At 36.8% G+C, this 14247-nt stretch overlaps 2 pseudogenes; both read left to right on the top strand.

Moving 5' to 3' along the window:
- The first annotated feature begins 517 nt into the window (after nucleotides 1-517).
- Nucleotides 518-1898, top strand: LOC120195861 (annotated as a pseudogene).
- A 3830-nt stretch (nucleotides 1899-5728) lies between these two features.
- On the top strand, nucleotides 5729-9232 carry LOC120195860 (annotated as a pseudogene).
- The last annotated feature ends 5015 nt before the right edge of the window (nucleotides 9233-14247 follow it).

The raw sequence follows: 14247 nt of genomic DNA, 5'->3' as shown, positions 1-14247 counted from the left end.
GTTTCTCAATAAAATAAAATTTAACTTTTTTAAGATAAAATTGTAATTTTAATTTTTTACAACATATTTCTTACATAAATTTTTCTTTCTAAAACTACATGAAAAAATCAACCGTAGACAATATAAATGAGATGGAGGGAGTAATTTTTATGAGACTTTAACCCTGTTTGGTAACAGAGGTCAGGCAGCAGATCCCGACTGGGACTGAGAAATGTTTTGTATTGTCGAATTACGAAGAATCATTTCGTCATCAACGTTTGGTTTAGGAAAGCAATAGGTTACATCGAATGATATGGTTCCACGGCGGCACGGCCCACCACCGCCGACTAAACCATCGGTTTTTGTTGCATTGCATGCTTTTGTCTTACTCACGCAATCACTCTCACCATCACATCCCTTCATCCACGTCATCTGGGACCATCCCCTTACCAAAAGTAGATTAAGGGTCCAGATTCGACTGTCGTTATCTGATTTCTCACAGCCACTTCTTATTTATTCAGTATTCCACTCGCACACATTAACTACCAGCTCAACAAACATGTCATCGCACCACCTCTATGAGCTCGACTCCACCACCGATTCCGTTGCCTCTTCACCGCTATCCGAACACCGTGCTCCTCAAGATGCATTTGCACGTGTACGGTTCATGTGCAGTTTGGCGGCAAGATCCTTCCTCGGCCGCACGATAATCAGCTGCGGTACGTTGGAGGAGATACTCGCATCGTCGCCTTCCATCGCTTCACTCCCCTCTCATCGTTCCTAACCAAGCTCTCCAAACTCTCAGGCAATCCACTAAACTACAATTTTTTAATAATTGCTTGATTCATATTTATCTTTTGATTCATTTGGTTCTTTGATTAGGAATTGGCAACGTGAGTTTAAGTATCAGTTTCCGAACGAGGATCTTGACGCTTTGATTTCAGTGACGACGGATGAAGATCTGGAGAACATGATGGAAGAATATGATCGGCTAGCTCAGAATCAAAACCCTCGGCTGGCTCGGCTTCGGCTTTTCTTTTCTCCAAGGGTGATGACGATTCACGTGCCAGTAGCATCAGTTCACTTCTCAACGGCTCTGTTAATCGTGAAAATTGGTTCTTCGACGCGCTTAACGGCGGCGCCGGTGCTTCAAGTCTTGAACGCGGCCGTTCTGAGGCTTCCTCGATAGTATCCGAAGTGCCTGACTATTATTCGGATTGGACAACTCCGATGAGACCCAATCTTGTGACCCGAAATTAAGGACACGTCAGGTTATGTACGAGAATAACTCGGTTTCGGACGCCGGTTCTCCTGCCCCCGTTGTCTCTTCTCCTTTCTGTTCCACGTCATCAGTTCCTATTGTACCTTCCGTTAGTAACCGGATAACACAGAACCGGTTTGAAGTCAAAGCAAAATCAACAGAGAGCTTCGTGGTGGAGCAACCCGTTTTGCAGCAAACGACATATTCGGGTAATGCTCCTACGTGGCATTATGTTCAGGATTCTCATTATTCTGTTCCTCCCGTACAGCCAATACCCGTTTATTATGTAGCGGGTCATACACAACCCGAAACCCTCATGCTCAAGTTCAACAACATCCCGTTCAAATCCGTGCACAGTATGTCCAACGGTCCGAGTTCATCGGGTCGAACAACCGTCGGGTATCATCAGCAAGTTCCTGGTGTGGGTCAAGCATCGCCCGTGGATCCTTATGATCCGACTTGGAGAGTGGCTCCTGATGGAGCGACACAACAAGTATATTATGGAGTTACAAATACGGGTCCGATGGGAGTTTACCCACGAATGGTGGTCCCCGGTGGGAAGGAATTGGGTAGAAGCGGCTCCGATATGACACATGATCGGATATCCCACCCAGGACGGTGATTATTAGTTATATATAAGGGTAATTATGCTTTTAAGTCTATCATAATGATTATTATATATTGGATTTGAATTTTCAAGAGAACATTATTGAAAAGATTATATACTCGAATATAGTTTTGTAAATATCGATGAATGTATCGCTTCGATCGGTATCGTGTCGTTTAATAAATACACAAGTTAATTATTTTGTTGATTCATTGGTTGAGTTAGATGTACGCAAGAACTATATTTATACTCGGATCCATAAATATTTTTAAGTTGGTCACACATACAACTTAAATTTTTTAAGTATGATAAGTACAAATAAAATTTCATAGTAGGCACATTCCATAAAATAAGTAATTAATCGAATAAAACTCATATTTCTGAATAGGCACGAAAAATTTCAGGATGAAATTAAAATAAGTAACTAATAAAACAAAATTCGAATTTCAGTATGGACACGTGCTCACCCTCGTCAAGCTGAGTCTCTATCATCAATTATCTTTGATGTTATTCTATTTTAATAAATAAAATTGTGGAAAATAAGTTGCTTCAAATAATAATTGCATTAATATAAACTTAAAATAGAAGTAACTAAGAAATTTGATGAAGAAATTAGAAAATTAAAATTAAATGACCTAAATATAAACACAAATAAAATTGAGGCAAGAAAAGTAGTTTATACTTCAATTATAAACTTGCATGAAAGAACAAGTTGCGAAAAGTTAATGACAAAGAAGAGGTTGGATGGTATTTCCTTTTATCTATCTTGGTTAGGGCATGTTCACGACCCTACATCAAGATGTTGGTTTAAGTGGGTGAAAGAAAAATTAATTGTCAGAATAAGTTTCAGATCTTACTTTACCTATAAATATTTAAAGAATAATACATATCTAAATGCATTCAAATAATTGATTTCTACAGGGTGCAATTTGTATTTCTGACAAATGATGTTGTATTTGGTATAACTGAGCATTTTTTACTAGTGCTCCATTATAAAAGAATAATTAACAAAGTCCAAATGGTACACCTCACTACTTTCGCTTCTCTTTTGGTCAAATTTTAATAATAATGTTTTCTTAGGATTTTTATTCTAGTATATGTTTGCCAAGTTGGTTGTTATCAGATGATTTCCTATATATTTATTATTAGAATTTTTACAATCCAAATTATATTATTAGTTGTTGATTAAAAAAATTACATTGCGCAAATCTTTACTAAGCAAGTTTTCTTTATTATTGAATAACTATCCATATAAATAGAATCAAATGATTAGAGTTAAAATTCAAGTCGATTATGTAAATCCTTTTGTATTGTTTTATTTTTGACGTTAGTGAAAGTTTTATTCTTTGCTCATTTTTTTTTCAAGAGTTTTCTATATAAACTTTTTGTCTTTTTTCATAAGATTTATACTTGTTATTATCTTATAACAAATTGATATCGGAATATTTCGAAAAACTTATTCCCATAAGTAATCTTGTATTTCATAAATCAAACACCTTAAAAACTCAATATTTTAAATTATCATATTTATTTAATTATTTTACATTTTATAGGTGAAATGGTGATCAAAGAAAAAATTCATTAAAAATGCCACATAATCTAATTTAAAGAAAGTTCTCTGAGTTGGACCTACCTAAAAGATATTAAAATTTAGGGATTAAAAAAGAAGGATAAAGAGTTTAAAAATTCGTTAGTAAATACAGGAAGTTGGTTTAACGTATCTATTATAAGCATTTGCAAACAACTGATTTGTTACCTGAAAAATAGTAAACGAACCCTAAAAAAAGCACAAACGAAGGCATCAAGCAATGTATAAACCCCCCATCTTGCTCTTCTTCTTCTTCCACACCGAATAAAGCTCAAAGCACTTCCCATTTGTTTTCTCATTTCAAACATTCCTTGAATGGAGTCCAAGGTAAGGGCGATGTTGGGTCTCATCCTAGCCTTGGCAATGGCGGTCGAATGTGTCAAATGCCACACGGTCAGCCGGGATTCATGCAATCGGGGCGGTAACAGAAGCATCGAATTCGAGACCGATGATTTAATGGATACCGAGATGTATATTCGACAACTTGCAGGGGGGAGGAAAGCCATCAGCTATGAGGCAATCAGACATAATGCGATCCCATGCAGCCGGCCTGGACGCTCTTACTACAATTGTAATGGACGAGGAAGGCAAGCTAACCCTTACACTCGCGGTTGCACTACAATGACCCATTGCCGTAGGATTTATGAATGAAGACAACATTTCCCAACACCGAGGATCAAATATATATTCATACGTGTAATGTATTTTGTCGAATCCTTCAATAATGTTCATTTGAAATGGGAAAGAATGGGAGAGATGAGGAGAAATAAAGATATGATTACTTCTATCTTGCTTTGATTAATGTAATTTAAAGTTGTACGGTTCTTATATTTCAATCTAATCCATGAATCATTGACTTTCCAAATTGTTTTTAATAAAATAACAAACAAAAGTCTTTCATTTCTCTTGTTCATCCGGCAGCCGATACATTGAATTCATAGATACCATGAAACTTTATCAATTTAAGTACGTTTTCTGTATACAATCCCACTGCAAAGGGAACAACAAAACAAAATTTGAATGTTCGTTGATCAACGAAAAATCTTGTAGTTGGATGACTAAAATAATATATGTTAAAAGTTGAGTGACTGAAGAGAGAATTTATCCTTTTAAGCTCGGTGATACACGTGTGTGAGTCTATTTACTCCAACATCAAAATTATACTATTTCATTTTTAACAGCTTTAAATTTTTGGATTAATAAAGAAAACTCCCTTAAAGTATACATCTTTTTTTTTGTTTTAGTATCTAAATTATTTTTAATCAAAATAAGTACCTAAACTATTACCTATAATCACTTTTAAGTATTTAAATTATTTTTTTTATCAAATAAATACTTAAACTATTTTTATTTAAGAACCTAAGTTATTTTGTTATCAAAACAAATACCTAAATCTTTGTGATATGTCAATATCCCATTGATCAAAAGATTTTTTTAATTGAAATAACAATGAGACTTAAAGTGGTTAGTAAATAATAGTTTAAGTAGTTATGTTGATTAAAAAATAATATAAAGACAATTGAGATAAACTTATAAAGTAAAAATATATAGTTTATAAAATAAAAAAAATGAGTATAGGGATAATTAAGATAAACTTATAAAATTTTAATTGATTTAAAATATAAAAAATTATTTAAGAAGGTTTAGAAATAAATCATTAATTATTAAGAGAAACAAAAACATAGTATTTTATTTAATAAAAGTGTTAAAAGGTTTGAATCATATTATTTGTATTTGGAGGGACTAGGAACATAAATTACCCAGTCAATCGAGGGAGTCAAAGGCCACTACCTAACCATCGTCTTCGTTGAAACAAAATAAGGCCAATGACTGCTCACCACAAATAAATTTAAAAAAAAAAGTTTCATATTTTTCACATTAAAATTCATTTTCATCTTCTTGGATTTAATGAATTTAGAAATATTGGATTCGAACAGTTACGTCTGTAGAATGTCTATGCGTTGTTCTTTTTAGAAGTAATGGTGTGGATGAAAAATATTTACATATTATATTAGACACCTAACATATATAAGGGGAATAATTTTTATATTTGATTCCATTAAAAAACAATTTAAACACGTATATGAAAAATAGAGTTTAGTGGAATTAAGCCAAACTTAGAACTCAATGGGGAATAAAATTTCTGAGTCAAAAAGGTGTTACTTTTTGACATTCTAAATATAGTGTGGAGTTTATTTCAAAAAAAAAAAATAATAATAATAAATATAGTGTGGAGAAAGGAATGACATTTTGAAGTTTATTAGTTTCTCGAGGTTGATTCACATTCACCAATTAAATTCCATGCCCACCCTTTGAATCTTCTTTGCCTAAATTCATACACATATTCCAACAAGAAACAATCTCTGCGCTTCCTCTAATGATATGAAAACCAACAACAAAAACAAGAACCCAGTTTCTGTTTTTCTTTCTTCATTATTCTTTCTTCTATCTTCTTCACCTCTGTTTTGCCATGGGGTTGACATAATCCGACCAGGTGACACCGTAAAAGATGGCGAGAAGTTGTCATCTGAAGATGGGGTTTTCGAACTGGGATTTTTAAGCCCTGAAAATTCCAGTTCTAGATATATCGGAATATGGTACGAGGTTGATGTAAAAGCAGTTGTATGGCTTGCAAACAGAGATAAGCCAATATCTGATAGAAATGGAGTTTTAAGGATTGGATTTGATGGTAACTTAGTTGTTCTTGACGGGAACAGAAGTTCAGTTTGGTCCTCTAATGTCTCGGGTTTGTCATCGAACAACACTGCTGCGATTCTCCGAAAATCTGGGAATCTTGTGCTATCAAACAATGAGGGTGGAACCATTTGGGAGAGCTTCAATCATCCAACTGATACATTTTTGCCTGGCATGAGAGTACCAGTGAATTCTGCAATAGGGGAGTTCCGATTTTTCAGATCGTGGAAATCGGTTAATGATCCTTCACCGGGAAACTACAGCGTTGGGATCGATCCTAACGGAGGTCCTCAGGTTGTGATGTGGGATCAAAGGAGAAGAAGATGGAGAAGTGGTCAGTGGAATTCAGTGATTTTCACAGGTGTTGTCAATATGAGTAATGTTGCTAGTTTTTTATATGGATTCAAGCTTTCTCAGGCTGATGAAAATAAGACTCAGTACTTCACGTATTATCCGTTGAATCCTTCAGATCTATTGCGGTTCCGAATCGGTTGGGATGGAATAGAACAACAGTTAAGGTGGGATGATGGTGAGAAGAAATGGACTATTTTGCTATCACAACCTGACCCTGCTAACAGATGTGATCTTTACAACTATTGTGGGAATTATGCAACTTGTGACAACTTTGTTTCTCGAAGTACTTGCAATTGTTTGCAAGGGTTTAGGCCAAAGTTTCCAGATCAGTGGACAAGAGGGAACTGGTCCGGCGGGTGTGAACGGAGGGTTGAACTGCAGTGTCAAAGGACTAATGGGACAGCAGGGGGAAATGGAGGTGGTAAACCGGATGGGTTTAAGCGATTAATGTGCATGAAGTTTCCTGATTTAGCAAACTTGTGGTTATCGGCAAGGAGCTTAGATGCTTGTAAACGAAGTTGCTTGGGGAATTGTTCCTGTACTGCATATACATTTGTTTCTGGCATTGGATGCATGATATGGACTGGAGATTTGGTTGATGTTCAGTATATAGAACAAAGTGGACGTTTACGCTTCTTTTACCGCCTCCATCATTCCGAATTAGGTGCTTTTCGATACCCAAAAGTCATCTTTTCTTGCTGAATTGCTTCAAATTGAAGAATGTACGTCATGTTGGTGACATGATTCTTTGATATATTAGTGAAATCCTATCATTTAAAGGCTAAACTGAACCAAACTCGAATCTTATACAGGAATTTGATACTTCATGTTAGATCTTTAAACAAATAATGGACATGACATATTAGTACAATTATTTCGATATTAACACCTTTAATCTTCACTTCAAACACAGATGACAAGAGGAAGATACCCAAAGCTGTGATATTTATAGTTTCTCTGTTGGGAACATGCTTCTTGGTGGTGTCTCTATGGCTGCTATGGAGATACAAGAAGGATCTAAAAGGTATGAAATCTATGTTAACGCCGGACTTTTCGAACATATACCTGTATTTTCTACTCACATCCGAGTCTAACATAGGTATGATTTGCAGAGGAGGCAGCTTAAAGCTGTCTAGTGTGCCATTTGGTATTAATTTGTGAGCTTTTTCATTCAGGTTTGTCTGCAGTTGCATCAATGGCATGTGCAAGGACAAGGATGCAGAGGTTTTCGATGAATCCAAATCAAAGAGCAAAGAATTCTCAGCAGATGTTTCAGGAACATCAGACATCCTTACAGATGGGAATCAAGTTAATGGACCAGAGTTACCAATTTTTAATTTCAGCATTGTGGCAGCTGCAGCAAACAACTTTTGTGCAGAGAACAAACTCGGGCAGGGAGGTTTCGGTGCCGTATACAAGGCGAGTTCCACTAAATTGTAATGGAAGTATTCATAACGATCCTGGTCTTAGGATGTATTTTCCATGTTGAACTACATATCAGGTTTTGATGGTCATCCTGATGTATAGGGTGGCACCGGGAAAGCATCCTGAAACCCGAGTCGATACACTAATGTCGAGTTTAAAGTGATAACAGTTGCTGTTAATTTTGGTAAAACAGGGAGAGCTTCCTGGAGGTCAAGAAATAGCTGTAAAGAGGCTTTCAGGACAGTCAGGTCAGGGCTTAGAGGAGTTCAAGAACGAGATTATCCTCATAGCCAAATTGCAACACAGAAACCTTGTTAGACTATTGGGATGCTCTATTCAAGGGGAAGAAAAGATGCTGATATATGAATATATGCCCAATAAAAGTCTGAACAACTTTCTTTTCGGTATGTTCCCTCGATATTGCACGTATTCGGTACATATTCGGAACTCATACCTAATAAAAATCTTTCATGGTAGCCAAGAAGCACGGCTCGATTGGAGAACCCGACTCAGCATTATTGAAGGCATTGCCAGAGGCTTCTTTACCTTCATCGAGACTCGAGACTTCGAATAATTCATAGAGACTTAAAGGCCAGCAACATCTTGTTGGATGCCGAAATGAATCCGAAGATTTCAGACTTCGGCATGGCCAGGATTTTCGGGGGTAACCAAAACGAAGCAAATACGGTCCGAGTAGTTGGCACATAGTAAGTACTAGCATGCTCAATTTTCAGACAATTTCACTGTCAAATCAAATGTTTTTCTTGAATTGCAGTGGATATATGTCTCCTGAATATGCCATGGAAGGCCTGTTTTCAGCGAAATCAGATGTTTATAGCTTTGGCGTATTGTTGTTGGAAATTGTTAGTGGACGTAGAAATACAAGCTTCCGCTCATCTGAACATGCAAGCCTTATAGCATATGTAAGTGAAAAGGCCAACCGTGAAATAATATAATTCTATGGAATTTGATTGAATCGGTTTGTTTTTTTTTCCAGGCATGGCAACATTGGAACGAAGATAAAGCGATGGAAATCGTTGATCCATCGATCCGGGATTCGTGCTCTCCGAGCGAAGTGTTGAAATGCATACATATAGGCATGTGGCGTGCAAGACTCCACGACGCATAGGCCGACGATGGCCGCCGTGGTGTTGATGCTCGAGAGTGAAGCTCCTACATTTCCAATGCCAAGGGAACCCACTTTTAGTTCCATAAGAAGTTCCATTGATGGCCAATTAGTTTTGGATGGTCAAGAAATTGTGTCTTCTAATAATGTTACAGTGACAACGATAACCGGAAGATAAATTAATTCGGAAATTTTATAAAATATATGCATATTATCGATACTAAAATTGTAACACAGTTGCTTGTACATGCAAACTTGAATAGAATTATATTTGTAATTATGAAATCTTTGTTTTTGTTTAAAGAATAGGGTTACAGTCTAGAAAATTGCCCTTCATTCAGATTCAATTTAATTATTCAGCCTTTAAATTTCACTCAACTAATAAAACTAATGGACAAAAAAAGATTGTTATATCTACTTTTAACTAAAAAAATCAAACAGATTAAAAACATTATCCACAATCCAAGAATTAAATGTGCTTGGATTCTAATTTCCAAATGTAGGTCATGCAGAATCTATCCATCTCCTCCTAATAAATTGTCTAGGATTTTTGCTTCCATAATTGGCAAAGATACAGAGAATTCTTCTATAAATCCCCACTAAACTATTCACTTTGCATATCATCATCGACGACACAAGAATACAAAGAGTTGGATCTCATTTTATTCTCCAATCAGCTTCAAAACAATCTACAAAGAGATGAAGACGTCTTCTCTTGGCGTTGCTTCTCTCTTGTCATCTTGATCATAGCTTCTTGTCAATATGGATGTATACAATCTTTCTCCCCTTTAGTATCTCAACAAGTTGTTTACAAAGGTTATTTGGTTTAATTTGCAGGTGTATCGAACTCGGTCGCACAAGAAACAACATTGGGTGTACGAACGACAAAGAGTGTGCGGATATATGTGCAAGTGTTGGCATTGGGTATTGCGACTTGAGCCGCAAATGCAGGTGTGAGCACCCCATCATGGATGCTAATTGCAACAACAGACGCCAATTGTGCCAAGCTTCGTCCACCCAGTCCCAAAATCCATAGTTGTCTCGGTGGCACTCTTGTATGTTGAAAAATAAATAATAAGTGAAAGACAATTCACATCTTTTTCAATGGATTTGTCAAAATCACGAGTCTGCCTTGAGGGTTGATCGATTTTTAAATTGCAATGGAGGCACCCTCTTTTGACCGCTACTATGCCAAGCCTGAGCATACCAATTCCATTCACTTGTTCATACCATTATGTATGTAACAAATGTTAGCACAAACAATCGATACAAGTATAAAAAAATTGATTAAAAATCGAACTCGGAAAACTTTAGGGTTCGAATTGGATTTCTCTGTTTTTTGCTTCGCTCTAGCAAGGAAGATCCAGAGGTTATAGACTGATCGGATGCAAGAAACCCTGTCCCGGTCCCGATACTCGAAGATTGATCCGACATTGTAACGAATCTTGCTGCCGAATAGGGAAGTGTTGATGGCTGAGGGAGATTGATTGATTTGCTTTTGAGCATGAGAATAACCGATGACATTGTAGCTCTGACTGCAGGGTCATCCTGAACACATAACAACGCAATGTGTATCCTATCACAACCTCCGAAACCGGACAATCGTCGGTGATGTTCGGGTCAATCAACTCATCTCCTCTGCCTTCGTTCCAAACCATCCAAGCCTATATACACAGAGTCCTAATTAGGGACACAAGCCTTAAGCTCAGGTGCCTGGTAAAAGGAAATAAAGAGAGAATGAATGCATACATAAGTGACAAGGACTTCACTCCGTCCAGGTAATGGTAGAATCCCCTGTTCCTTTTACCACTTATTATTTCTAGCATTAGGATACCAAAGCTGTAAACATCAGTCTTGTTTGAAACAACCCTTCTAGTGCATATTCTGGTACCATGTATCCGCTGCATAGGACATAAATTTAGACTCCTTTCTCATTTCTATTTGGATTCAGTTAAGGAACCAAAATGAAGACTTACTACGTTCTGACGACATGAACCGTGTTGGCTTCAAGTGATTGCCTCCAACTATTCTTGCAGTGCAAAAGTCTGATATTTTAGGGTTCATGTCATCATCTAACAAAACATTGCTGGCCTTCAAGTCCCTGTGGATTATTTTAAGTCTGTAGATATTGCAGGCCCCTTGCGGTTTCGATAATGATGTTGGCTCGTTTCTCCCAGTCTAGCTCTGCCTTGCTTTCTCTGGATCTGCCTTGAATAGCATAAAAGCACAGCAACACTTATCTATTGGAAAACTTGTATCGAACCAGGTTCGAAACATATTCGAGCATGAACGTAAGAAAACATGATGTGTGAGGGAGAGGAGATAACCGAAAGGAAGGTGTCCAAGCTGGTGTTAGCCATGAACTTGTAGACGATAATCATTTCGTCTTTCTTCAAGCAATATCCCAATAGCCTCACGAGATTTTTATGTTGAAGCTTAACGATTAACTTCACTTCATTCTTGAACTCTCCGAGACCCTGTCGTGATCTCATGGAAAGCCTTTTAACTGCTATGACCTTCCCATTCGTAATTTTCCCCTGAAAAAAAATCGTAAAGTCCGAAACATGATGTTAACTGCAGGTTCCGCTAGTAATCCTACCATACACAATAGATGAATGTTCCTACTTTTACCTTGTAATCAGGGCCAAAACCACCTTCTTCGAGCTTGTTTTCCTCAGAGAAGTTGTCTTTGCAGCATGTATGGTAGCTAAATCAACTGAAGCATCTCGTCGTCCTGATCCTCATCCGATAGATTAATACCCAACTCCATCAAATCTGGAGTCTGAGGAATTAGACCTTCCTAGTAAAACGTTTTCTCTAGTTCCTTATCCGAGTAATGAATCACAATGTTCAAAATTTGTAAGAAATCAACATATATATGCCATATTAACCTGAAAATGTGAAGGGAAATTACCTTTAAAACGTCGTCTTCTTCTGTGATACAGGAAACCAACTAGAACTGCAACAACAAAACACCTGCTAATGATGATACGATGATTATTATGATCCTTTTTCTGCTATTGCCCTCCTTTCCTGCTTTTAAAACGACCAAAATACGACCCATGAGTATACCGTGTTGGATATATACTTGTTTCCGATCCCGATACTTCAGTCCGAATAACATAGTCTACGAAATAAGCCTATTTGCCCTACCTTGGTTCTCCGATGGGGGAGCTGGTGGTTGATCGGATATCGGATTCGTGTCATACTCAGGGATTCAAATCGCGATCACAGTCGTTTTCAGTCATGTCTCGTTTGCCGCTATTGCGGCCATAGCAGGCGCTATTGCGGCCATATCGAAAGGCAGCGCTACAACTATTTAAAACCCTGATCATACTCAATTATAAAAGTTTATACGAACATGAACACAATAATATTTATTCAAAACAGCTCATTTATACTCATAATTATAAGCTTATAATTGTATATTTAATTATAGTTGAGTTTTTGTCTAAACTCTAAAATCATGTGATTTTTTAATCTTTAACGTAAACATCTGGTGTCCTTACATATATAATCTTTTATGATTTAATTGATTGATTTGTATTATTTGAAAATATATATCGTAATATTGTGTTTGTGATAATTATTAATTTATAATTTCGAAAGAGATAATATTGGTTAAACATCATCAATATAAATACTAATAGTGAAAATAAACTTTATAATAATTTAAATATGAGATATATAGAATGATTGTTCACAACTATTTAAATAAAAAGAACCACGAATCAAATATCTAAAATACTCCATAAATAATAAATGAGATAATTAAATAAACATATATCGAACAAATCAATGCAGGAGAAAATGGTGCACGAGTCAAAGGCAAATATAATCAATTTTTTATTTTGTCAAAAGAATTAAAGTAATGCAAATTTGATTATTGAGGATAAGATAAGAATTAAAATTTTATCATACAAAATAAAAAAAATAAAATTTTGAAGGCTATATGAAAGAATACATATGGACGATGATTTAGAGGTTATACACTGATCGGATGTAAGAAACCCTGTCCCAGTCCCGATACTTGAAGGTTGATCCGACATCGAAACAAATCTCGCAGCAGAATAGGGAAGTGTTGATGGCGGAGGGGAACTGATTGATTTGCTTCCGAGCATGAGAATAACCGATGACATTGTTGGCCTCACTGCAGGGTCATCCGCAACACACATGTATCCATCTCACAACCTCCGAAACCGGGCAATTGTCGGCCATGTTCGGGTCGATAAACCTCTGCCTTCGTTCCAAACCATCCATGCCTAGATAACACAAAGTCCTAATTAAGGACACAAACGTTAAGTTCAGGTGCCAGGAAAAAGGAAATAAAAAGAGAATGAATGTAACACACCAATTTAGGGGCTAAATTTAATAAATTATAAAGTGGTGGATTTAATTGGTATTTTGAAAGAAATGATGGATTAAATTGTAAAATTTCAAAGTTAGCAGACTGTTTTAAGAAGTGCATGAAGTTCAATGACTAAACTTATGGTTTAACCATTTTTATTTATAAGAGAATTTATAACCCCTCCACGTGCTCTGTACCCAGAATATTTCTCAGTTTTTCCTCTTTAACAACCCTCCTTTCAACTCTATCTACTCGTCATTCGACCTCCGATCAATGAACCGAAACTACCATCGTGTTCGTTGTCGACCGAGGAACAAAATCCCTCAAACCTTTTGTCGTGAATCGTCGTCGTTCGTTGTTAATTTCAGTCGGAAGTATCATCGGTAATAACTCGATTTCAGTTGATTTTTCGTCGATTCACGACGATCTGGTCATCCGTTTATGAAACCTCCCGCACCATCGTGCTCCTTGCATCGTTTCGAGTGCGTGGAGGGGTGAGACCGTCAAAGTTTCCGACGTTTCGAAATCGAGCTCTCCGCCGTTCAAAATTGTGAACCGAGCTTTGTAAGTGCCTCAAAATCGCTTAAAATAATTTTTAGGAATTTTTTCGGGAATTTATCGACACCGGATTACTGTTCACACGCCACACGCGCCACCCCGAGAGTTAGTTTCGTAAATATTTACAGAAGGTCACTGATTTTGTAATTAATTTCTGTTAGTGTGATATTTGTGTAAAATAGTCGATCGTTGACTGGCGTTGACCACAGTTGACTGGAACTTTGACCGACGTTGATCGGGCATTAAACGACCTTTGACTTTGACCGAGTATACCTATCCTGATGTTTTTCGACGTTCCAAATTCGAT

This window comes from Hibiscus syriacus, unplaced genomic scaffold (assembly GCF_006381635.1).
Source record: "Hibiscus syriacus cultivar Baekdansim isolate YM2019G1 unplaced genomic scaffold, ASM638163v2 tig00117021_pilon, whole genome shotgun sequence".
Lineage (NCBI taxonomy): Eukaryota > Viridiplantae > Streptophyta > Magnoliopsida > Malvales > Malvaceae > Hibiscus > Hibiscus syriacus.
Note: the sequence above shows the minus strand (reverse complement) of the source record. Positions and strands in the feature narration are given on the sequence as shown.